The 27,409-nt window shown below is 37.8% G+C and overlaps 1 long non-coding RNA gene across 1 annotated transcript; it reads left to right on the forward strand.

Annotated features, from left to right (window-relative positions):
* The first annotated feature begins 1,126 nt into the window (after nucleotides 1-1,126).
* On the forward strand, nucleotides 1,127-26,793 carry LOC131381758 (uncharacterized). Its single transcript, XR_009210678.1, has 5 exons — nucleotides 1,127-1,270; nucleotides 1,739-1,837; nucleotides 15,499-15,598; nucleotides 15,789-15,895; nucleotides 26,064-26,793. It is a non-coding gene; the product is annotated as an uncharacterized LOC131381758 (long non-coding RNA).
* The last annotated feature ends 616 nt before the right edge of the window (nucleotides 26,794-27,409 follow it).

The raw sequence follows: 27,409 nt of genomic DNA on the forward strand, positions 1-27,409 counted from the left end.
ACTGAAGCCTTTCTTCTTAAGCTCAAGTGTAAGGCTGTCCACTCTCACCACTTCAACGTCCTATGAAGGTACTAGCCAATGCAAGAAGGTCAGACAAGAAATGAAACCCATTCAGACTGAAGAGAAAGAAGCAAAACCTATTTGCAGACAGCCTGGTTGTCTAAGTAAAAAATTCTAAGTAATCTACAAAAATGCTACTAAAACTAATATGCGTGTTTAGCAAGGCTTCATGATATCAAGTCAAAAACAATAGTTTCCTTTTATTTGCAGGGGATAAGTTTCAAAACCCCAAGTGGATGCCTACAATCACGAATAGTACCAAACCCTAAGTAGACAACATACTTTTCCTTTTTTTTTTTTTTTTGAGACGGAGTTTCGCTCTGTCTCCTAGGCTGGAGTGCAGTGGTGTGATCTTGGCTTATTGCAACCTCCGCCTCCTGGATTCAAGCGATTCTCCAGCCTCAGCTTCCTGAGTGCTGGGATTACAGGTGCCTGCCACCATGCCAGGCTAATTTTTGTATCTTTAGTAGAGATGTGGTTTCGTCATGTTGGCCAGGCTGGTCTGGAACTCCTGACCTCAGGTGATCCACCCATCTCGGCCTCCTAAAGTGCTGAGATCACAGGCGTGAGCCACCACGCCCAGCCTAATATATTTTCCTGAACATACATACGATGAAATTTAGTGAATTGTGCAGAGTAAAAGATTAACAGCAATAATTATAATAAAATAGAACAATTATGCCAATATATTGTAATATACTATAATAAAAGTCATGTGAATGTGACCCTCTCTCTCTCTAATTATCCGATTGTTACTATACGCACCTATTTTCAGACCAAGGTTGACCACAGCTAACTGAAACTGAGGAAAGAAAACCTATGAGGAAAGGAGGACTACTGCATATAAGAAGTAATTTTATTTTTGTATAGCAGCTGTTGTGGATTGAATTGTGTCCCCTTAAAACTCTTATGTTGAAACCCTGGCCTTCAATGTGGCTGTATTTGGAGAAAGGGGTGCTTGAGGTAATAAAGTTTAAGTGAGATCATAATTGGCCTTACTCCAATAGAACAGGTGTCCTTATAAGAAGAGGAAGAGATACCAGAGGGATATCTCTTTGCCTCCCCCTCATGAGTACACTGAGGAAAGGCCACACGAGGACACAGTGAGAAGGTGGCCATCTTTACGCCAGGACAAAAAAAAAAAAAAAAAAGCCTCACCAGACATTAATCCTGCTAGCACCTTGATTTTGGACTTCTACCTTCCAGAACTGTAAGTAAATAAATTTCCATTATTTAAGCCATGTAGCGTGTGGTATCTTATTATGATAGCCCAAACTGACTAATGCACTAGCCACAAATAATGGAAATTAAAATAATACAATTACAATAACATCAACAATATGAAATACCTAAAAATAAATGTAACGAGCCTAAACATATGTAACATAAAGTCAATATACAAAATTTACAATATACAAAATGTAGCCTTAAAGACTAAGCTATTAAGAGTGACTTCCCCCCTATATATTAGAAAGACAGATGCAGATGGCTATAGATAGCAGGAGTTATCATGAAAACTCACAGAGAACTGAGGAAGCTTGTAGATGCAGCTCACTAGCTACAAGGAAACTTGTAGACACCAAGTGCTTTGGTCATAGTATGCATTTAATTATACGAATTTCTGAAAGTTTTTGGAATGAATGTGTGAAATCTTCCTGTTTCTTTATATTTCCTCTAGCTGACTTCAACATTCCAAGCATTAATTAATTTAAAAAAGGCATCAGAAGCCATGCCAGAGACTCTTTGTCACAGTCTGATTACGAATCTGGAATTACAAGTAAGTTTCAACTTGAGAGCAAACTCTGATGGATTGGTGGTGACTACCTAGAGCAAAAGCACTGAGAAAATGATTTTGAAACTTTATTTGAACTCAGTAGGGGAGGGTCATATGGTCAGAGAGCTATACAAACTGTGGGGGTGTCAATACACATACCTTATATTAACCCTCCCTTCCTGAAACCTCACTGGATCCAGGAGGCAGAGGCACGCCCTCATTTGGCATTAAATAATGCTACATATATTCAATTTGTGACTGTCAGTGATCATTTAGTTTAGTTGCTATGTGTGGAAAAATCTAGATTTTTCTTGCCCTTTTTACAGTTGTTAAACCATTTGATTAGTTAGTTTGCAAGGTTACATAAATGAAAAATCCTGTTGTTTAATTAATATACACACAGGGATAAATACATACACAGAGGGGAGAACTAACATTCATATATGTGTCTTGACTTGCCCAATCAGGCAATGGCTAAATGACAAACCCAGATCTGAACTTCAGTTATTTTGTTCCCAAGTCCAGTGTGCATTTCAATACTACAAATATCTTCAATGTATAAGAATTAGAGCCACATATCAGAGCAAAGTGATTTGTTGAAAAGTAGAAAGTTAACAAGTTGCCAAAGAACTCCACGGACCAATCTGGTTAGATATAGGATTATTTTTATTTTACAGTTAGGAGTCCTTTATGGGACATTTCGTCTACCCTACAATGTTTCATGATGATGTTTGTAATTATCTATTTTCTTCCTCTCTTCCCTACTTGATCATAAGCAAACTGAAAACATTCCTTTAATTTCTACCTCTGTAGAGCCTAACACAGCACCTGGCAAACTGTAGGCATCCCAAAACAGTTGGTAAATGCATAATTGAATAAATAGAAATTATCTTAAGTCTTTTACAAGATTATGACAATTGTCAAGAAAGTTATCTGGGATTTTGAAGAAAATGTAATAATATATCTCTATTGATTTAAATATAATCCATCATTTGTTAATATCTGCTAGAGGTCCATCCTTGAGCTAGGCTCTTAAATCTGCATTATTATTTCTTGCTCACTCACAATATTTGTAAAATGGATTTGATTTTGGACTTTGTATAGATGAAGAAATTGAGGCTCAGAGAGACCAACCAATATATCCTATTTTACACAGTAAAATCCAAATATTTAAGTTGAAAGTCCAGCTCCTCTTTCCAGCATAATACTACTTAAACTGGGGAAATACAACTGTGTTTTAAGAATTGCCAGGAATATTTCTTAGGATAATGATGATCACTATTCTCCACAGTTTCTTCAGAGATTAATCTTTCAAATTATGAGATCTAAGAACATATTTATGAAATATTTATCTTCCATTTTTAAGTTAAAGCCTTCTTTGTATCTTAGAATTTAAAGTAAACTTAAAGTAAAACCTAGCAATGTCCTAGCAATATAATGTCTTCCTCTGCTAAAGCCCTGAGCAGATCCAACCACGTTGTAATTCAAACTTAACAGCAATTTTCCACTTGTACCATACCTTCCCTCCCCACTTTGTCCTTTGGATAACCTCATAATGACTTTTACTGTATTTATGCAAGATCTTTCCAATTAGCCCATTGGAACTCTCAAATAGAAGAGAAACAGAAAAGAATGAAAAGAGGAAAGAAGAAAAACAATGATCTGGGGTAGCGTTCAACTAGCAGGAGCTTTTCACACTGTCGGGTCACAGAAACATAGAAAGTCAGAAGGTCCTAGAGTTCTCGTAATCCAGTCCCATAATATTTACAGATGTGTTTACTTTGGCATATGCAAAAGAACACAGGGTTCATAGTCAGTCAATCTGGGGTCAAATACTGACTTTGCTGCTTTCAGCTTTATGAGCTGTGGTATGTTGCTTAGCCTTGTTTTCCCTAATTATAGATAGGAATATTGATATCTCACTCATAGAATTATTTTGAAGATCAAACATGGTAATATGTAATCACTTAGCACATTTGTGGCACACAGGAAGGCGGCTCTTAAATGTGAGCCCCTATTGTCATTATTCTTGTAATACCATGGTACTTCATTGCACAATTCTAAATTTATAATACTGTGAGCACTGCTTGGTGTAGGTGCATATTGACCATACTGCTACTGTTCAGCTACTCTCAGGCAGGCCTAGACCTTAGTAGAGGTGTTGAAAAGTAAATTTAGCCACAACCCCTAAAGATAATACTTTTTTAAAATTTTGGTGCTTAAAACACTATTTTACAACAATTTTACAACAGTTTTTCTACATGAATATACATTTTTCCAGTGGGATCTTCTCGATTATCTTTTTCTTCCTTTTATTCAGTCAAATTCATTGTATTAAGCTTATTGACTGACCTCAGTAATGTTCATTCAGTTCCTCTAATGCTTTTGAACTCTCTCTCTCTACAAACTCCAGTGCAGGGAAAATAGAGTGACACATATGCATTTATAATAGGTAAATTTGGAAGCATGAACTAGTCATGCTCAGTGCAGTTCCTCCATTTTTCTTCGTGGGGCACGTAACTTCCAGAAGGCATACATTCTCCCCTGCTCTGATATGCCATATTTTAATGCAAGACTGCCCCATTAGAGAAGACCTGTAGACTTTTGGCTATGACTGTAACTAGCTGGGTTAATCTATGTAATCTGGATCAATATTGGAGGTTTACTTCCCATGTACAAACTCCATCCTATAACTTAGTCTTATCAAAGTAAAGAAGGGAGGCAATATGTTTTGGCCCCTATCTGCTGACTAATTGTTTAAGAACTAGAGCTGTTAATATAAAGGAAAATACTTTTTAGAGGACTCCCAAAAGACCATTGTGTTGAGTCTGAGATCATGAAATCTTTGATTCAGACTATTTTCATTTATTTTTCTTGCTGCCTTTTATTTAATAGGTCTTTTGCACACTACATTCAAACATTGGAAGAATGATTAGTTTCATACCATGTAACATGTTTGTAAACTAGGTTTGTATACCATTCTGAGATATTTTAGGCCTTCAGATAATAAATAGTGACCTTGACTTGGAACAAAGCCAAGGCTAGTCTAGAGTTGCATGTCTTGTCTAATTTTACATTATCTTTGAGACTCTACATTGTAACAACTGCCAATTATGCTTATGAATATTGGAGATCCAGTGTGGCTTCATCCTTTGAAATAAAATGTATTTTATTTATTTCAACAATAAATTAATGAGCAAATTAGAAGAAATGTAGGCTACTATCAATTTAGAGATGCAAGTTCTGCTTGTATGGAGAAAGCAGGAAAAATTACCGCAAATTCAAAACAAAAAATTCATAGAAGAAGCATATTTGTGATGTTTTATTATTGGGAAATAGGCTGGCTCAAAAATAGTGCAAGAGCTATAGCAGCAGATTAGGTAATTGAAGGACGTTTTGTAGGTGAAGAGAAAATGGGGGATTCAGCAAACATCTTCTTGTTCTGGAAATAACAGTGGATAAACTAAAATACTGAGAAATGAAAAAGTGAGACATGTATTTACAAAGAGAGTTGAGGTTTCTGGGACCAAACTAGATCTGTGTGAATAGATGAATAAAAAGGAACTCATCAAAGAAACCCAGAGCTAACTGACCTAAAAGGTGAAAATAGAAAAATGGCGGATTTGGGCTGAGCATCTCTGGTTTATTCTCCCCAGATTTACCAATCAAATAAGTCACTCATCCTCCCTTAGGATATATTGAGTAAACTGACAGAGAGAAGCCAGAAGTGTAAGACTAACAGGGCTATCTCTACCTGAAAGAAAATACAAGGAATGGAGAGAAAAGAATTTTCTCCTAATACCTAACAGTGAATCATGTACAATAAGATCAATAAGTGAAAATATAAAATTAAAACACATGAAAGAAGGGAACAGAAAACCTAGTGACCCATTAGCTTTATAATTGCCACCATTTGGTTTATAATTTAGCAAAAATTTTCCCAAAACCTACAGCATACAAGGCACCAGGCTAGTTACTGTAGATGAACTGATGTAAAAGATACGGTTTCTGTTTTTAGGAGCTTACAGTAAAATGATGAAAAATGTATTAAATGAATAACTTAAATATAATGTATAAATGGTCATATAGAGGTATTCACAAGGGGCTTTAAAGCACTTAACACAATCTAGAAATGGCTAAGCTTCAGGCTTAGCTCTTGACTTCTTGGCAGCCAGGAGGAAGAAGTAACAATGGTGAATTTTATAAACTTCAATATCATAAAGAAAAAAAATATAGCAATCCTTCAGGAAAGACCAATGTGTCTTTTTTTTTCTGTCACTACATTGGAAAGAAGCTTTTTACACGAGATTTTGTAAGAAACGTTGAATGATGTAATGGGTAAAGTTCTCAGCATCAGTTCTTCAGCCCTTGCAGAAGTAGATATCATTTGCTTTGTCTTCATGAATTTTGATGACAGTAAAGAACAAAATATTGTAGAATATTCATCACCAAACTTGTTTATAGCAGAATCATTTGATCTTTTAAAAACACATATTCCTAGGCATCATTCAATAAGTTCACCCTCAAAGTCTTAAATTCTCAGTTTACATTCTGACAATACCTCACTCCTTTTATCTTTTCTTACAGTTTATAACCACTACGGTTGTCTTTAGACCTTATAGAGAATGCCAATTCATTAATCTTTCCATTTCTTTCCAGTCTATTAATTCTCTCCTTAGTTCTCTTTCTTTTCCTAGGTGATTATTTGGTTACTTCCTTGCCAGAATCCTCAACTCCTTAAGCTACTGCAGCACTACACGTCTTCAGCCACCACTTTATAAAACGTTGACCCTCTGTGACTTCTTTTTAACAGAATTTCATAAACACATAGATGCAAGAACGAGTTTTACAATTGATCAAATAGTGTTAAATTATCTTTAGGAAATGTCTCCAAATTATGAGTGCGGACATAATAGTGATAAAGAGCACAGCAATTGCATGTGACACCTGCTTGCTATTTTTGGAATATAATGGACTGAAAGATATGTTTGCAACATGCAAGGTACTGCAAATTGATAATAAGAGTAGGATGCACTCACCTGTGTAATAGTCCTTTCCATGAGGAACTTACAGGCTACTTGAGGAGATAAAACAGATAACGATAATGAGATTTGTTGAGTGTCTACTAAATTACAAATTTAAATTTGTAATTACTGAACTTCCCAATATCCCTATTTATCAGGTAGCTTTTGCTATATTAACAAACTACTTCAAAATCTAGCAGCTTAAAACAGTCATTCTCAAAATGTGGTACCCGGACCACCTGCATCAGCATCATGTGGGAACTTATTGGAAGTGCAAATTTAGGAACTTCCATGAAAGACCTATAAATCAGAAACTCTGGGAGCTCATTGGTCTATTGTAACAAACACCCAAAGTGATTCTGATGCAAGCTAAAGTTTGGAAATCACCAACTTAAAAAAGCCATATATATGTATGTGTTTATATATGCGCGCACATGCGTGTGTGTGTGCGTGTGTTTATACAGAGAGAGAGAGAGGACTGAAAGTCCAATATATATATTGAACTTTGTAGTATGTATGCAAGTTTGCATACTTTGTAAGTCCAATATATATACTGGACTTTGTATGCATGCATGTAGGTATATGTATATATATACACACATACATATGGTGGTTTTAGTTGGTGGTTCCCAAACTTTAGCTTACATAAGAATATATATGCATATATATGTATATTCATACATATATATATATATATATATATATAGTGGATGATTCTTCTTATTTCAGCTATGTTCCCTCACACATCTGCTGGTGAATTAGCTGGGATCTGGCTGATCTACAATATCCTCAATTGAGACAGCTCATCTCTGCTCCATGTGGTCTCTCATGCTTTAGGAAGGTAGCCTTGGCTTGTTCACATGACAGTTGAGCAGGATTCTAGGAGAGCAAATGGGAGTCCACAAGGTCTCTTGACTCTAGGGGCCTATGTTCAGAGCTGGAACACTTTCACATCTGTCATATTCTCTTGGCTAAAGCAAATCTCAAGACCAGCTTAAATTCAGGGAGTAGGGAAACAGACTCCGCCTATTGAGAATGAGCTTGCAAAGAGCAAAGACATAGGTTTGAAAATTGAGGCCATTTTGCCAATGGTTTACAGCATGGTAGATATTTTGATACCTAATATGTGTAAGGGTAAGAAATTACAGCTCAGGAAATTTACAAGGTCATCCATCTAAAAAGTGGAAAATACTAAATTTAAACCTAAGCCTGTTTGATTCTGACTGATCAGATTGTGTACAAATAGCTATAATATAACACAGTATGTGCTAAGTAGAATAGAGGCCCAGAAAAGAGATTGTAATAGTTCAAAAGACAGAGAGATGATTTCTGGCTGGAGAAATCAGAAAATTCTCAACGAGAACAATGGAATTTGAAGGATGAGCAATGTAGGAAGTGAAATAAGTTTGAGCATAAAACAAAACATTTGTTGAAAACTACCAAAATTCCATTGGTAAATACATGAAAGCTCTTTTAGCTGGAATTTAGGGTATTTAAAAAGGAAAAGGAAGAGATACATTTAGAAAAATTGTCAACAGCATGGAGAACTTTGAATACCAAGGTAAGGAGTTTGAACTTGAAGATTTTTGAGCAAAACTTATTAAAATAAGGTATTATCATGTAAGTTCCAATTATATTTATCTTCATGCAAATTATCTTTTTGTGGATGTATCCATGGAAAACATTTTACTTTGAAGTGACCTTCCATCCTCTATTTTCAAACTGTCTTCCATTTTCTTTAAGGAAATATTCAGGGAATACAGATCTAAGAAGCTAATGTGGCCTTATTCAGAACTGATATTTAATAGCTGGGGGGTTGAGTTAGGTCACACTTTCCTTAAATCAGTTTCCCTACTGGGCCTATGCAGTGTCATTGATGACTAATCCTCTCAGCAAGCTGGGAAGCCATATTGATTCTGGAGTGGCTGAAGGCCCCTTGGGTGGTTGCTTCAGGGCAGCCTACTGTGTTCCTTCATTCCAGTGTGCTAGGTAAACATTAAGCATTATTATTTTCTATGTGTTCTATATGTATGAGTTAAGAGGCACCACCCTAGAGGCATTCTGTGACCAGGCTCCCAAAGCACAGGGGATGGGGAGATACCTATAAAGCTCCATAACTATGAAGAGATCCTGGTACATCCCAGAAATGTGTTTGTATTTTGAAGACTCCTAAGTGACTCTAATAGCCCAGAAAATTTGTAAGTCACTATTATAGAAAGCTTCTATCCATTAAACTTGTCTTCTAATTTCTGGTCTTTTGTTCATGACAAACTATAAGGGGGAATGTAATAGATCCCATGCCGCTCCAATTCTGAACTCAGCCGACATAATGGGTTTTCTTACTAAGCACCTACAAAGGCTTTCAATTTCACCTCCCTTCATGCTTTTACTCCATGAGCCACACTTGGGATAGCCTGAATTCTTTGAGAAGGCCAAACTTGGAAAGAGCACAAACAGATATCTGAACACATGTTTTGATTTGCATGTGGCCCTGGAGCCTCATGAAAGACAGCTTAAATCCAGACCCATAGCTGTACACTAAACTGGAGCTTTGTGAAGACAGCTGAACTGACAGAGAATAAATTAAGTTTCCTGAGAGAAAAATCACACTAAGAGAAGTAGCCTGGCAGAAGGAAACTGACTGTTGGAGACAGCTGTGGTTTCACTTACACTAGCAGATTCCGTTTGAGCATGCTCACATCTAGAGCTTCCCTTACCACCATTAACTTGAGTCACGTGTGTATTCTGGGAAGAAGACTCATTTGAAGAAGAAAACAGTGTCACTAGGGCACATCAGCTCTATTTTAGAAGCCCCCACTGGAAGAGCTGGCCTTGTCAAATGGAAAGAGTTGACTCGGTGAAGGAATCCCAGAGGTAGATGCAGGGGAGAAGTAAGAATAGGATGAACACTTGCCTGAGAGAGATGGGGTGCCGTTGTCTAGAGGAGGTCAGGAAGGGCCCAGACCAAGACATAGGCAGCAATTTGTGAGTGGTAGCATGATAATGGAAGAGCTGGCTCTCCATTCCAAAAAGGGTATGGTGACTGTAGAGGATGGTGGAATGAAAAGTTGTAAAGATACAGAAAGCTTTGATTATATTTATTAATTAATTTTAATATAAGCTATGTATTGAGTGATTAAAAGGTACAAAGTACTGTTCTAGACCATGGATTTTTGTCAACAATCAAAACTCAAAAAAGAGAATATCTGTTCTTATGGTATTTACATTTTAGTAGTAGATTTTTTATATGGAAAATCGTGTCTCCTCTGCAATACCCAGCCAGAATAATTGAATGTAAGAATCTACGGCAGGTAGTTGTAGAAGGGTAAGTAATAAAGCTGTATTTCTGGTTAATCAAATTAGTTGGAGCTCAAAGCTTGGAGACTCGAGGTATTATTACTCGCCAATGAAGAAATTTTAATATTATCCCCAACAAAATACATTTTAAAAGGCAAAATTTTTAAAATCATATCATATATTCTAGTGTATGACCCAAACATTTGGGGACTACCTCTTCTGGATTACTTCAATCACTCATTACTGTATAAATACATAAAAATAACAACTAACTTGCAATCTATTCTGGCCATGAACTTTGAATGAATCATTGTTTAGCTCTTTGATAAGTATTGGGAATAAAAAGATTAACAGAACACAGCCCCTACCTTCAATAGGCTCATGATGCACAAGCATAAATCCATAACAAATCCAAGGAGTATCTACAGAAATCCATTTGTTCTGATTAAGGTATGTGCAAATTTCACTCTATTGTGGGAATTCAGGTAAATGACTGAATAAAGGAGGTGCCATTTGTGCTGGTTCTTGAAGCACAACCCAAACTGAAGTCTATCAGTCAACCAAGGAGATGAGGGGTATCCCTGCCTAGAGAAACAGAATTTGCACAGAAGTAGTCACATGGAAAAATGTGGAATATGCAGAGAACCACAAAATAGTTTAATATGCCTAGGAAAACTGGATACATAATATCTTTTCCCTAGATTTCTCCAGGCTTGCTTCAATGCAATATAGGTTCTGACCCTCAGATGTGTCAATGATGGGCAGTTTGAGGTTGCATAATGTTAGGATGCTTACTTTGAAAAGGCTTTGAACTTTTTGTTTTGAACTTTTGAACTTTTTGTTCATTTGCCTAGTCACCCAGCAACTATGTCTGAGCATACCTAAAGACTAACCAAGCCTTTTTGTGATTAGTTAGAATGACTACAGGGGCCTACTAAACAAGGCAGTGCTATTTTAAGAGCAGCAGGTGTAAATACATGCAACAAATCACAATGATTACAGTTGGGAAATCACCTTCTGCTACCCCCATTTCACCATTTCAGGACAGAGGTAAGTAAAGATGGACTAAACAGAACTTTAAACGTGGAACAACAGGATAGGAGTGATTGAAGATTTCCTAGAACCTCACTCCAAATTATAGCTCAAACATAGCAATTAGACTGGATGGAAAAAAGCTTCAGCAACTGTGGAGTGTTATGAAGACAGAGAGAAAGAGTTTTATTTGCTATTTATAAAACACTTCTCTCTAGACTTGTACAGTTCAATACAGCAGCCACTAATAAAATGCAGCTGTTTAAATTTAAATTTGTATTAAATATTCAGTGGAATTTAAAATTCAGTCCTCAATTGCATTGTTTCAAGTGCTCAATAGCCCTATGTAGCCAGTTACTCCCCTTTTGGAAAGCACCAAAGTGGAACATTTTTTATCACAGAGAAGTTCTATTGGGTAGCTCTGCTCTAGACTATATCTTAAGTGAGGCATTCATTTATGTATTAGATTAAAAGGGAAAAATTATATACTTCTATTTTGTATAAGCCAAATATGTTTCTATTGTGTACATATACTTCTATTGTGTATCTACCAAATATGTTTCATGCCCAGTGCTCTATTCTAAGAGCACATGTCAGGAAATGACAGAAGAAAGGGCATGTGGAGGATCCCATGTCGACAAACTTCGATGAATGGTTGTTTTTTTTTTTTTTTTTTTTAGTTTTGGGTTTTGTTTGTTTGTTTTTTAACCTCCTTGGGGCCCAAGAGCATATTACATAGTAGAAGTTCAATGAATGTTTGTTGACAAAGGTATCAGTTGGTCGAAATTAGTGATTTTCACTCAAATCCTGTCTTGACCACTTTAATATCCAATCTGCTGCAAAATCCATTAGTACAATCAATCGAATTATGCTGTAAAGAATCCAAATCCCACTGGATCACTTATTTTTCAATGCAGAGCTTTTCACGGGACAAATGCCACAGTAGGAAAAAGATATTAAGATATATTGGAATTCATTTTCCTCTTATTCATCCTAGAGGATGCAATTGCTCTTTACAAAGACCTTGAAAATCACTGCGTTCCCAGCCTTATCCCCCATGAAAATGGTTTACTCACTCATGACAAATATGCCTTTCTCTCCCCTACCTCTGAACATCCCCTCACACGATTCCCTTCCCCTAGTATGCCTTATCCCCCCTTCCCCAACTTCACCTATAAAATATACTATTCTTCAAGGACCTGGTCATCTCTTTATTTTCCTATAAAATATACTATTCTTCAAGGACCTGGTCATCTCTTTATTTTTATTGAGTTCCCTCCTCCCTCACTTACCCTAAAGGAGTCTCTTCCCCTCTAATTAAATCTCTGCTCAACAGAGTACCTCAGCATTTAGCATAGGGTCTTACTTGTAATTGGTCCTCAGTAGATATTTGATAAATGAAAGTATGAATTCTATAGAACTGAAAAATAAGTTTATGATTACAAATGTTGGTACTTTTAAGTTTTCGAAGTACTTTTAACATATATTGTTTATCTTCACAAAATTTCTCTGAATTACATGTTACTATACCCATTTAATAGATGAGACTACTGAGGCTCAGACAAAGGTGTGTCAGTCTCTGTCTCAACGTACATGGCACACTTAGTGGGCTATGTGAAGACAGTTGAATGAAGGTACTCTGCTCCTGAAAGTTTCTATATAAGAAGCATTAACACCCTCATGCCTGAAAGGACAAGGGGAGAAAGCTATTATAAGAACTTGGTAAAAGTTATGCTTATAAGAGAGCCACTCTCCCACCCAGCTCCCAAGAGCAGAGAGCTCATTAAGGCCTGTCCCAGTAGTTTGTAAGCAGTTAGGGGAAGGTGAAGGAATACCTTGAATTCTTTACCTTTCTCTGATGCTTCCTATTCCCCAAACCCAACAGAAAACAGATAGCAGGACAGCCTGAGAGATGCAGTGCTTGGAGATCAGCCTCGCAGGACCCATGAGGAGGCACAGGGATGGGAGTATTCTGATGGAGAATGGATGTAGAAAGAAAACCAGATTGTATCCAGTATTTAGTCATGCAGCTATTGAGTTACAGACCATGATACACAACCCAAAACTTCTGTTCATTTTACTATGCTTCAGCTTTGGCACATAAAAAACAACTCTTTCCCAAAAAAGTATTTGTGTTTGTGTGTCATGTGTGTGCATGTTATATTGTCTCAGTTAAATTAAAACTTCCATAAAATATAAATATCATCTGTGTGACCCTGAACAAGTGACTTAAATATATAGACATTAGTTTCCTTATCTGCAAACTAGTAACAATACTACCCCTTATGGTGTGGTAGGAATTAAATAAGAAGATATTTGTTAAATGCTAGCATGGTGTTTGGCACAGGCGAGGTGCTTCATATATTTCGGTCCTTTATTATTTGTATAACCATCCACAGGGCCTAGTTAACACTAGAACCTCAGTAAATATATACTGATCAAGTAAAAATTAATTAATCAAAAGAAACACATCAGAAATAAATATGATCAGAGTGTCTTGGGAATATTGAGAAAGAAGTTTCTCACTATGGCCAAATTATAAGGTTAAGTTGTTGCAGGTTGTTTCTATAGAAATGATGCTATGAACGAAGTAGAAGATAAAATATGATCTCCTTCCTTTAGGAGACCCCTGCCTATCAGGAAAGGATATTTAAGCAGCCTATTACAACATAGTTTGAGAAGTGGTTGAATATAAGCAGGTGAAACCTGGAAAAGGGAGCCAGTGCTTGGGGAATCAAATAAATCTTCAAAGAGAAAGTGACATTTGAGTTGAGCTTTAGAGAATAAGAGTGTGTTTGAAGAATGAATGAGAGAGGGTAAAAGAAAATTCCAGAAAGAGGAAAAAGATGAACTGTGAAATTTAAAGAGAAAACGTGTGCTAGATCATGTCAAATTTTCCATTAACTTCACTTACAAACGTAAGTGAGAGAATGGTCCAGAAATATAGTTCTAAGCACCCCATCATGAATGCAGAGTTTCTTTGAAGATATAATTCTATCTTAAAATATCATGCCAGTGTTGCATTCTGTGCCACAATATATTAGTGTTTTAAGAGAAGAAATTGTTTGCTCCCATATTTTCTTTAAAAAAGATAGGACAGATGTCTAAGGCTTATATAAGCTCTTTACAAATGTGAGTTACATTATTTTTTACAGACTTTAAACTAGAGTTGGAAAAGTATGGTCAGTCACTCTGGCCTTTTCAACCCCATGAGAAAATTGGTTTTCATGCTCTATTCTTCCTTCCAGTATAGGTCCAAGTTCAGCAATCCAATGGCTCATCGCCATTTAAGGCAAGGATGAGAAAGTGCCTCTCGGTTTGGCAATAGAGTTTGGGAATTGGCCAGCCCAACTCACTTCAATGATTTTAATGCAAAGCACTCAGCAAATTAAACTTGTTGATGATAAAATACTTTCCATTTGCCCCCAGTTTTGGCACTTTTATGGAAAGTTTTACTTCCAATGAGAGAAAAGTGCAAACTAAGAATATGTATAGTTCCCAAACTCACAAGGACAGCCTTGAGGCAAAGGGCAAGATAGAGTGATGCAACAAGTGGTCTGTCTCTTCCATCTCCAGTCCAAGAGAAAACTTTCATTGGGTAGAACATAAGCATGAGATTTCCAGTCGAAAGATAGGCTGTAACTTAAAATGAAAGACTTCTCATCTTTCATTTGTTTATTGACTGAATAGTTATTAAGTAATATTTTCAGTGCCAAGCATTATGCAGAAGCTGATAATGCAAAGATGAGTATGAAATATGATCAGCTTTTCAAGGAGCTCATCCTGTAATAGATGAGACACAAAAATCAAATAATTATGAAACAATGTGATAATATGCATTCAGCATTCTGGGGCACCAAAAACAAGCAACTAAGCTAGCATTCAGTAGTGAAAGAGTGAGCTAGTACTAAATCTCTGGACATATTCAACCAGAAGCTGGAAAATTCGATATCAAGGTCACTGTAGACGAATTCTACTTTGGGAAAAATATGAACTGAATTAGAAGTTCTTTTTGACTGCAATACTATTGACATTTTGGGACAGATAATTCTTTATAGCAGGAGGATGTTCTGTGTATGGGGGGATACTTAGCAGCAGCCCTGGCCACTACTCACTATATGCCAGGAGCATCCTCTGCACTATAGACTGAAAGTCTGTGTTTCCCTCTAAATTCATATGCTGAAACCCTAATCCCTAATGTGATGGTATTTGGAGATGAGGCTTTGGGGAGATGATTAGGTCATGAGGGTGGAACCCTCATAATGAGGTTAGTGCCTTGCTTCCTCTCTCTCTGCTCTCTGCCTTGTGAAGACACAGCAAGAAGATGGCAATCAGCAAATCAGGAAGAAGGCCCTCCCGAGAACCCAACAATGCTGGCAGCCTGATCTTGGATTTTCCAGCCTCCAGAACTGTGAGAAATACATTTTTATTGTTTAAACCATCCAGTCTATGGTAATTTGTTGTACCAGTCCACACTAAGACAAGCTAATTATCAATCAAAAATGTCGCCAGAGATTGCCAAGTGGCTTCTGGAAGAGAAAAATCACCTTCAGCTGAAAACCACTAGACTAAATGGTCTCCAATATTTCTTTCATTTTTAGGAATTGAACACAGCGGCTGGCTGGCATTGTTGTAATACTCAAGGAAAACTTACTTCTACTGGCTGATATTGGAGCTACTCAGATTTGACCACAGCTCTGACATGCAAGTAAGGATACAATACTAAACTAGGAGAAAAACTCAAATCATTAGTCTCAAAGCCACAAATACTGTCTATCTTCAATTCTGCTTGGTCGATGTAAATTGAATAATAATGTCCTGTGCTCAAGTAGTTATACTTCCTGGAAGCCACAGTTAGTGACTGAGAGGAATGGCGTTGTTACTTGGGCAGAATCAGTACTCGGAATAAAAACGTGCATTTAAAACTGTGCTCTGTGTAACCCCTCCTCCCATCAGAGTTTTGTCCTTTGTCTGTTTTATTCATCCATCCTTCTGTGTGTATGTTAAGACAGAAAACATTTGGAAGAACTATTGGACTTCAATTGAGGCCCTGGCTTTTGGTGCTAGTCAGATTATTAAACTCACTGTGTTAATTTGGACAAATTACTTCATATATTGGCTTGGTCATTGAACAAATTATTTCAAGTGCCTGCTATACATGAGAAACTCTAATGGATGGCTGGAGATACACAGAGGATGACACTGCTCTCCCACTCACAATAGAAAAGAAGGAGAAAAAGAAAGCAGCCCATATTACATGGGATGGTGTTGGTATGTCACTCCTGCACCACTCTCAGGGGAATTGCAATCAGTTGTTTGCTCCCACATTGCCAGGTTTTTCCTTCATGACCATTTCTCCACCAAGGTGACCAACATCCCTTTCTCTGTCCCATCAATTCATGTTGACTGGTGCCAACCATGCCTAGTAATGTCAATGGGCAGGTTATTCATCTGCTGTGGTGTCCACACTCAAGGTGGTTCTGTGTTTGTTCTGTGTTGTAGCTTGTTCTGTGTTTCTACCATTTGCTCCCTGGCTCCTAATGACAGTTGCTTTTTCTGCTTCCCAATTAAAGGAATCCTATCCAGTCCCTCCTACCTTCTCTTATCAAAATCACTTTTCCATCTTTTCTTTTTCCTTCCCCCAATATCAGAATTATCTAATCTCAAGGACTCTGAGATTATATTGTGACAAGTATGCATCTGAGAATTTTAGAATCTTCCTCTCTGTTTTGAGAGGCCCCAGCTAAACTGAGGTTTTAGTACCAGAGTGGCTAGCAAACCTACCCTAATGGGAAGTAAAGGGGGGCTGCACATGGGTATTCACAGCATTCCTTTCACAAGATACTTCTTTTGCCTGGTGGGTGGCCTAATACCTAGTTGTCCAATCTGTGATCCAGGGGTCTCTCATGCAGGAAACTTGTTTATGTTGGCAGATGCCCTTGTGGCTCTTGTCTGACCTGTGGCCAGTTTATGCCTGCCTGAGCATCGCTGTGGTGCTGGGGGCCTGATCTTGTGTTCTCCCCAATATCTTGGGGAAAATCTAGCCTAGGACATTTCCTAGTTCTTCAGGTGGAAGGCACAAATTCAATGTACCACCACCACCAATAGGAAACAACCTGAAATATTTTTACTTACAGATTCTGGGCAGGGAGTGCTCAATGAGTTCGCAGGGCAGTCTTCTGTCCCCAGGTCATGGGTCATGGGAGGCAGAAATGAGAATTAAGAAAGAGAAAGAGACAACACATGACAACTAGCAGTATATATAAGGAAATAGGGTGTGGGTCACTCTAAGTGTGCAGGCAAATGCCTAAAATTCTATTTACAGGAGGTGAAAAAAGAGAGGGGTCTAGCCTGCTAGGAAGGAGGGATGCCTCTAAGTTTTATCTCTGGGCACTAGCTTGAGCCATTTGTGTGTCGTGTGGAACTTGAATCTGTGTCAAGGGTAACTGATTGCTGCTCTTGGTATGAGAAACTTAAACTTGTATTCAAAATGGATGCTGAGGCAGCTTAAAATTATAAGAATTCACTACACTGTCTCACAGAGGTAAATAGTTTCTTTGAGGCTTAATTTTTGCTTCATTTTGGACTGGAAGCAAGGAAAATTATTCCATGAGAGAGTGAAGGATGAGGATAATGTTCAGAAAACAGTGAAATAACTAGTCAGGTAGAACCATAACGTAACTCATGAGGTAAATGGTGCCAGTAGCCAGTATGGTGAGCTCAAAGACTGAAGTACCATATTGATATTTCCCAATAAATGGCAGTTGGCAACTTGACCATCAATTTGTAACTGTATGTACTTTTTCTCCAGTGGCCAAGCACTGGTTCTGATTGAAGAGAATGGATCATTGAAGTTATTGGCCAAGACTTCAAATAGCTTTTCATTTTCTCTTTCAGGGCCTCAAATACCCCCAATATGAAAATAAAACATTGATTAGGAACTCTCTTAGATCTGTGAGAGCATTAATATTATATTATTAGTAGTACTTGAATTCCTTTTCGTACCAGCATCCCTGGTGCACCTCTCTCTCTTACTTAAGAATTACTGGTTGGGGCCAGGCACGGTGGCTCACAGCTGTAATCCCAGCATTTTGGGAGGCCGAGGCGGGGGGATCACTTGAGCTCAGGAGTTTGAGAACAGCCTGGGCAACAAAGTGAGACCCTGTCTCTACTAAAAATAAAAAAATTAGCCAGGTGTGGTGGCACATGCCTGTAGTCCCAGCTACTGGGGAGACTGAAGTGGGAAGATGTCTTGAGCCTGGGAGGCAGAGGTTGCAGTGAGCCAAGATCTCACCACTGCACTCCAGCATGGGCTACAGAGCCAGACCCTGTCTGAAAAAAAAAAGAGAGAGAGAATTGGTGCTTGATCCAGATGTGAAGGCTGCAACACTAGGTAAAAAGAGAAAGACAGACTCCATTTCTTAATCCACTGGGGAGGTCCTCCTGAGCCTTCATCCACTGGGTAAAGAATTTACCTGCTTTCAGAGTTTTCCTCTGAGAGGCTGATCCATCATTATATGAGCGTTGCAGTCCTTTGTGATCCTATAGCATGGACTTGAAGTCAAACCTGAGTGGATATCTTGGTGCCTCCATTTATTTAGTACCTACTGTGATGCTGGACATAGCAACTGAGCCTCAGTTTGCTCATCTGTGAAATTAGAAAAGTAAATATATGTTGCATGGTATTTTCAGGGCAATGCCAGGTACTTTTATCCCTACCTCCCAGCATCCAGCCCATAGTAGGCACGCATTAAATGTTAGCTGCATTTACCTCCCCACTTCTTGGATTCCCTTTTTAAAGGGGACTTTAATAGCCTCTTGTGTCAGGCCACAGAGCTATCTTCTTCCTACCATAATTAAGCAACTTGAGAAATCCTGTGAGGTCGATAAATTTGGAAAACGCTTACATAAAACAGAATATAAAATGGCAAGCCCTGCCATAAGAAGCCAGTAAAAGTCAATTGCTTTATGCGACACCTCTACAAATGGCATTATGTCATTGCATAATATTAGTAAGAAATTGTAAGATTTTGTTCAGGCCTATAAAATGTAATGAGTCTCACATCATCTACCAATATAAAAATAAATTGAAAGAAAGTAATATTTAAAAAAGAAAAAAGATAAACCAAGCTTCCAACTTCTTGGCTTTGTCTATATTTGAGGAAATTTAGTCCATAAAGAAATAGATTTAAATGCTCTTTAGTGTGGTTGATTGGCTTTCTCTTTCTTTCTTTTTTTTTTTTTTTTTTGTTGTTGTTTCTCTTGATTATTTTAAATTTTTCTTTTTGTCTTTTCCATTTAACTGCAAACACCCAAAAACTCTGTTTCAAAAATCAGGCGGTCTTGGCTGAAAAATTCTCCCAATACATAAAAAAGGAACTTTAAATGTTCAAAAAATGGAAAGTCTTCATGGTGCCAATAAAGAGATGGATTTATTCATCTGGGCTAAAGTACAGGACATTAACTTTCACAGATGCAGTGGTTCATCCAGAAGTTTATGCTAAACCAACCTGAAAAGTCTTTGTACATCCAAGGAAATGAAGGCTGTATGAGTCTGGGCTAGCAGTGTTTATTTTTTTCTTTTTTGGGGTAACAAATAGTGATATGAGAATCCAAAGACTTCCAGCTAGCCTTTCTCTAAGGCAAGGCTGAATGCCCATTGGTTCTGGAACAGAAGGAATTGATCATTCTGTTGAGATTATGCCACACTACCGAAACCCTGGCTTGCAGCTATATTAAATATGATTTGGAAAAATGTAGGCAATAATCTCACAGTTCTTCAACAGTGAAGTCCCATGGATGTGAGCAAACATATCCACTAGGAATAATATATAACAAGATCTAAGCCATTGGGCTCTCTAAATAAACTGTCTGCATATTTGGGGAAGGGAAAAACAAATGTGGTATGTTTGGCTCAAAGAATGAGCTGGGGTTTTCTTTGTCAACATTACCATTCAGTGGTGCAGGTGGGCTAGAGACCCTTGTGGGTAGGGGTACTTTGCTGGCTCAAAATAGAAATAGCATAGAGTAGTTTAAGCCAAGAAGGAAGGCTTGGATCCATGTAACTAATTCAAGTCACTCTAGACTGAGAGAAATTCAGAGTTAAATTGAAACCTATAGGTCTTCTCTTCAACCTTTAACCCAGTGCTGGAAGAGCATGGAGTAGTTAAAGCCAAGAAGGTAAGCTTGGATCCATGTAACCAATTCAAGTCACTCATAGACTGAGGGAAATTCAAATTTGAATTGAAACCTACAGGTCATCTCTTCAACCTTTAACCCAGTGCTGGAATCCTTTCTCAGATGGCTGAAAGATGGCCATCTAGCCTTGAGATGGACCTTTTCTAGGGTCAGGGAGCTCATTATCTGTGAGTAGCTCTGAGTATAATACTTTGTGTTTATTGTTATTGCCATTGCCACATGGATCATTACTATTTTAAACAGAACTGCAACAATAGCAATAATCCCCAAGGAAACACAAATCTAGGATGGCTGTAGAAGCTCATTTCCTTATTCTCTAGCTTTGCAAGAGCCATCACAACATTCCTGAGCTCTACCAAACAGTCTGATACCAGAGGTTAAACTTGGAGAGTCCTCACTTTATAAGCAGGAAGTCATTGAAATGACCCCTCTTCCTCCTCCGTTTGTACAGAAAGAGTTTTATGGGGTCAGGGTTCTCATCTATTGGAACACGTTCTGTAGTGTCCCCAATGGTGCTGTCTGCCTGAGTCAACTCTCTATGGAATAAGAACCCAAGGTCTGTGTGTGCTTCCTTTCCACTTGTAAGTTTTATTCTCTATAAATCCTATTTTAGTTTTATACAAAGGGAGTATGTATGTAGGACCCCTTTGCATGACACAATCAGTAACATTAATTGAGCACTTATAAAGTGTAGGCTTCAAGCTAAGCACTTGAGTTTTATTATCATATTTAATCCTCCCAAGGCCCTCTGAGGGTAGACACCATACTGATCACCCATTTTGAAGAAGAGAAACCTAAGTCTCAAAGAAGAGGACTTGCCATGGTAAAAACTGGGCTTTTAGCCAAGGTCATGTTTTTAAACTCTGCTAGATAGGTGGTCACTTCTGGTACAATGAATAAAGACTAACCTTCGAAGTCAGCCAAGCCTGGGTTCACCTCTTGCTTTTTTGCTTAGTGCCAGTGGCATTAGGTACTTTCTTAGCCCTTTGGAGCCTCAATATCCTTGTCGATAAAATGGTAACAGTATTTCTTCATAATTTTTTTCATGAGGATTAAATGGGACCATGTATGTACCATGGATAGTAAGTGGGATTTTTCTTGTTGTCTGCAGACTGGAGAGTAGGCCATCAAACAGAAGTAAATATGCATTAAATTTCCAACATTATAGAGCAAGAGAAACCAAATGGCTACCCACAAATGAGTGTCTCTTAGGGCTGAGGAAGAAGTAGGCAAACAATTCTACTACCACTGATGGCCAACTAGCAACCACCCCCACACCCCCAGAATGTAAGAAGGAAAAAGATAAAGTGGAAAAGCAAGTATGATGAGTCATGATGAGTTGACCTAGTGTGGGGAGGGCTGCTCATTTTTCCTCCTCATCCCAGAGGCAATGAGAAGCCCCAGGAGAATCAATGCTAAAGAATGGGAGCACCTTCAAGAAGGAGAGACTTGCATCTCATTCCCTAGTGAGACAACTGTTACTGCAGAAGATTCTTTATTTGCCCACTGTCTCTTTGAACAAGATAAAAGAGAGTTATAGGGAGAAGGTGGAATAAAAAGTGGAAATTTCAAACAGGTTCATGTCCACCACTTGACGTGGTAAGAATAAGTTAGTTTCCTGTGAATAAAGAGCCCCCAGGAAAGGTGACTTGGATTGAATTACCTTGCCAATGTCACCCAAGAGAACAACTCCACACAGGCGTGGGGACCAGGACTGCAAGAGGCTGAAGCATATTGCTGATAGTATTGCTGTATGTATATTTTGTGGGGGGAAAATTGAGTAGGAATGGAATATTCCAATTATGAAACTGTGCAAGAACTCATACACGACCCCTACAAAAGCAGCTTTGTGTGGAAACCTGCCACACAGAATAATTTGTGTTAGCCTGAGGAGGAGTAGAAACATCCAGGAGAAGATACAGCTGCAGACCCAGTTAAATGTAAATGTTTTTCCTCATTTCCCATAAGCCTTTCCACCTGAGGAGGTAGAACAAGGAGAGGAAGAAGGACAACACCCCACATACACACACCTGCAATTCCCTGGAGCCATGGGTCAAGCTTGAACTGGGAGAAGGAAGAGGGTGACTAATCAGTTTGGGGGTTAACTCTGTACCAGACTGAATTTTTAATAATTTAAAATAATTATAAAGTAATAGCACTCACTTCAGAAGTTAATACAATATGATAATAAAAAGATTTACTATGACATATCTGGTGGTAGTGATTAGAAAAAAAAATTTCATGTGTATACCCCAACCAACTTTATCCGGTTTATCCGGTAAGGTATGTCAAACACTGGGCAAATAATATCTCTTCAATAAATGTTAGTTTTCTCTTCCCTTTATGTTATAGCATGTATTGGTTTTCTTCTCTGATTATAACATGAATTATAACTGTTTAGATAAACAAGCTGGAAAAGGCAAAAAAATATGAAGAGCATATTGAATATAAAACATAGCCCTCTTCCTACCTTTAAAAGCAGCATTGAGCAGCTCACTTAGCAAGACTTTCCTTATCATGAACCCATATCTGCTCCCTGAAATTCCCATGCACTGGTCCTAGAACTGCCTTCTGGAGACACAGAGATTCAGTTTCCTTCTTCCTCCATGTGACACTCTTCTCAAAATGTAAAAAGCGATAGTTACTTTTTTTAACCCCTCCCTTTTATTAACAGGGGAAACATTTCAATTTCTCTCACCATTCTTTATGGATTCTTGTTTCCAGTCCTTCCTATTCTGGTCAATCAATGTCTGAGGATTTCTTGCCGGGCCAATGTCACTATTTAAATATGACACAGAACCTAGCCAAGCCCCAAACTTGACATGGCCTGATTGTTACCACCTTCATTTGAACACTGTTCTTAAATTTGACATTAAGTACAGCCAAAGAATGCAAAGAGACCAATTTGTCACCTTGAAAATATTGCTTTAGATTATGCTGACCTATTTTATTCTTAGGAACTTCTCAAAAAAAAATTCCTGGCTGCTTGATTTTGAGATTTTACCAATTCAACAGAAGACATTTTTTCAGTCTCTTGAAAGAAATAAAGATTCCTGATGTCTAGGCGTAAAAAAGAATTGTTTCAGAAATAGGTGCTAGGAGAGTTAGAAGCTCTTTTTTCTCCATTCATTCATTCGTTTGTTGTAAATAAAAAGGATACATTCCACAGCTTACAGTTGATAAGAAGTATAGTTAAGGCTTTTTTCAAAGCCCTGACCATGCCCATCACAGGCACAAATCATCATTACCATCCTCATCCTCTCCAAAGTAATCCCCACTGTCACTATCATCATCATTTTTCACATTGTGAAGGGCTTGGCATGTACCGAGCCTCTTTCCACGGGGGCATTTATCACAGTTTTCTTCTCTGCCTTTTGCTTATATTAAAAATTACATAATTACTACTAATAATGCACATTATTCAGAAGAGTTTACTAAGTTTCCCATGGGGACGATCTCATTTAACTTTCACAGTTGCCCAATAAGGTAGAGACTATTGTTCTCTTACTTTACAGTTGGGAAACTTGAGGCCTAATAAGAGCTAATAAGTGGTAGAGCCAGTTTTATTCCCAATAATAAATGACATCAGAGTGTGTGCTTTTTTCCACGCTTTATTAATTTCGAGTGAAATAAAATATACATGTGCTTTCAAGTATAGGTGGTACAAAAATATGTCAAATGCTTAAGGGTGCTTCTAAGGTAAGCTGACCTACAAATTGATTCGTTAAAATAATTGAAGGCAAAGTTGGAAGTTGAAGGAGAATGGTCCCTGCCTCAATAGTCAGCTATGGTTTGTCTTCTCCAGTGGTTTCCACAAGAAGTTACAGCTTCTGTAGCATTAGGGGAAATAATAAAACTGAGTAAAGACTTATGTTTTATGTGACTTGTCCACTCCTGTATTTATTCAACAATCTTATTTAGAGTGGACTACAACTATGCACATGTATTAACTATCTCACCTCAGACAGGCCATTTAGACTCTTTAAGTTTGGTTTTCCTCATCTGCAAGCTCAGTTTAATTAATAATCCCTGCCAGGATTAACCTCAGTGGTTTTTTGTGACCATCAGATCAATTCATAGATGGGAAAACTTTGTCATTACTAAAGAGTTACATAATCTGATTATTTTTGTTGTTACAATCATAATTGTTACCAATATTATTACTTTAGGAGTCCTAAAGAGAAAGTAGAGGGCAATAAGCTCTGTACCATCAAGCCCTAAGAATTTACATTTTTTTACTTTGTGCTTCTGTTTCCTCAAAATAACAATAAAACAGCAATTTACAAGCCCAACATACCTCATAAAACAACTATGGCTATTTATGACAAATTTTTAAACTGCTTTAGAATTTAAACAGATTAACAGTATCTCAGCCGGGCACGGTGGCTCAAGCCTGTAATTCCAGCACTTTGGGAGGCCGAGGCGGTCGGATAACAAAGTCAGGAGATAGAGACCATCCTGGCTAACATGGTGAAACCCCGTCTCTACCAAAAATACAAAAAATTAGCCGGGTGCGGTGGCGGGCGCCTGTAGTCCCAGCTACGCGGGAGGCTGAGGCAGGAGATGGCGTGAACCCAGGAGGCGGAGCTTGCAGTGAGCCGAGATTGTGCCACTGCACTCCAGCCTGGGCAACAGAGCGAGACTCCGTCTCAAAAAAAAAAAAAAAAAAAAAAACAATATCTCAATAATGCATCAATACGTGCTGGCTGTTTACTGCAACAAGCTGGTTTATTCAATACCATACTCAGCCCTGGTCATACTCTTTATATTTAGAAAGGCCTAACTTCCCTTAAAAAATCTGTTGGCTTGGACACTCTGGGAAATGTGTCACACTGGCAGAGAGTGACTTAAAATGATAAAAGCTGCCATTTATTGAGCACTGATTATATATACCTAATAACATTTCCAATACTATCCTATGAACTTGTTACTATCTTATTATTCTCACAAGAGGCTGCCATTTAAAATAAGAAATGGAAGGCAAGACAGTAATGTTTATTTAATATCCACTGGGTTCCAGGAATGTAATACACATATATATATATATACACATATTAGATATAATAGATATTAGATATAATAGATATTATATATCTATCATATATAATAATAGATATTATATATCTATCATATATAATAGATATTATATATATAATAATAATTATATATCTATTAAGTCTGTTATATATAAAATATTTTATTTGATACTTGTAATATGTCTATGAAAGAAGATGCCTTCATCTTAAATATATGGAAATTTTCCATTAGAGAAATTAAGTGACTTGCCTATTTTGTCCTTCACTCAACTAGTAAGCGGCTCAGTTGAGAGTCAGTCCCAGAGCAGTCTAGGGCAGAGGCCATGCTCTTTCCACCACAGTGCCCAATTGGTAGTCATACTATGGATGAACTAGTTCAAATTCTGCACTTTACTCACTGTGCCCTTGAGGCCTCTCAAATCATCCCAAGATGGAAAAGCAAGAGAGACAATTGTGGAAAAAGTCTCCTACACAGGTGTTCTGAGCCTAATTGTGCTCCTTCCCAAATTTATATGTTGAAGTCCTAACCCACAATACTTCACAGGGTAATTGTTTCTGGAGACAGGGTCTTAAAAGACGTAATTAAGGTTAAATAAGGCCATATGGGTGGGCCCTAATCCAATCTGACTTGTGTCTTTATAGGAAGAAAAATTTGAACACAAAGAGACACCAAAGATGCTAGTGCAGATAAGAAACCATGTGAGGACAGTGAGAAGACAGCTCCTTGCAACTGATGAGGGAGGCCTCAGAAGAAACCAACCCTGGTGACATACTGATCTCAAACACCTAGCTCTAGAATTGTGAGGAAATACATTTTTGTTGTTGAAGTCACACAATCTGTGGTATCTTGTTACATCAGCTCTGGAAAACGAATACAGGTGAGGAAATGAGAACAAACATGAGAAGACAGTGAGTGAGAAGGCTAGTCAGCAAGAGAAGGCCATTCGTACACCCTCTGCCCTGCTAAATTCTCCTCAGAGATCATCAACCTGTCCTAGGTTCCATTCAGACCCTAAAGTGTGAGTTTCTTGCTATAATCAATTTTTTAACATATAAGAACTATATTAAAAAAAAATCCCAAGCCATTGGAATCCCCCTGCCCTCTCCTACTCCAACTCCTAAGAAAAAAAGCCCCAGTCATAATGACGAATAGGGTTGGAGTAGGGAACTGGTGATATGAGGGGAGGGCACTCAAGGAAACTGAAAGAAACGAAATCGATATATCAATATACATTTTAACAGACAAAAGATGTGGAGATGCCAGGATGTCATCTTTCCAGAGAGGAGAGCTTCAGGCTTGAGAAGAATGCAATGAGGAGAGTAAATGATGAGCCACTGCCTTGGGCTCTGAGACTTGGGCACCACTGACGTGTAAAGCAGATCTTTCAGAACTTTCATTGAATGTTGTTCACGGTATACATGTAACCACTGAATTTTAAAGAAAACTTCAATAAATTTCTACAATACTTCTTGAATAAGATATTTGTGTCATTTAGATGCATTGCTTTGCTTTAAATGAACTTAAGGCAATCCAGCATATTTAAATTATACACAAATATAATGATGGAAAAGAAGTTCTGTGTTTTTAATTGGGGATTAAGTCTTCCATCTTGGTTGTCTTTTCTATCATTGTATTGAAATGCCTGGGTTGTGTGTAAACTCTGTGAGGTAAAGGGACAGCATTTGCTTTGAATCGTCTAAGTATCCAGGCACCTAAATCCTACCCAAATGTACCCACTGGTTTCCCACTTGATTTATTCTACAGATAATTGTTGAGAACTTACAATGCTAGGCATTATTTTCTATATAACAGATATAAGATAAAAGTGTTTTCTGCCCTCACACAGCTTACAATCTAGACTAGATTGAAGATGTATGGGGGAACAGTTCCCCCAAATAAACATTCTTTGAAGAGAAAGAAGCTGGAATTTCTACAGTATCATATACTTGGTATCTAATTTAATTGTCTCTTAAAATTGCTATGATAT

This window comes from Hylobates moloch, unplaced genomic scaffold, assembly GCF_009828535.3.
Source record: "Hylobates moloch isolate HMO894 unplaced genomic scaffold, HMol_V3 SCAFFOLD_18, whole genome shotgun sequence".
Lineage (NCBI taxonomy): Eukaryota > Metazoa > Chordata > Mammalia > Primates > Hylobatidae > Hylobates > Hylobates moloch.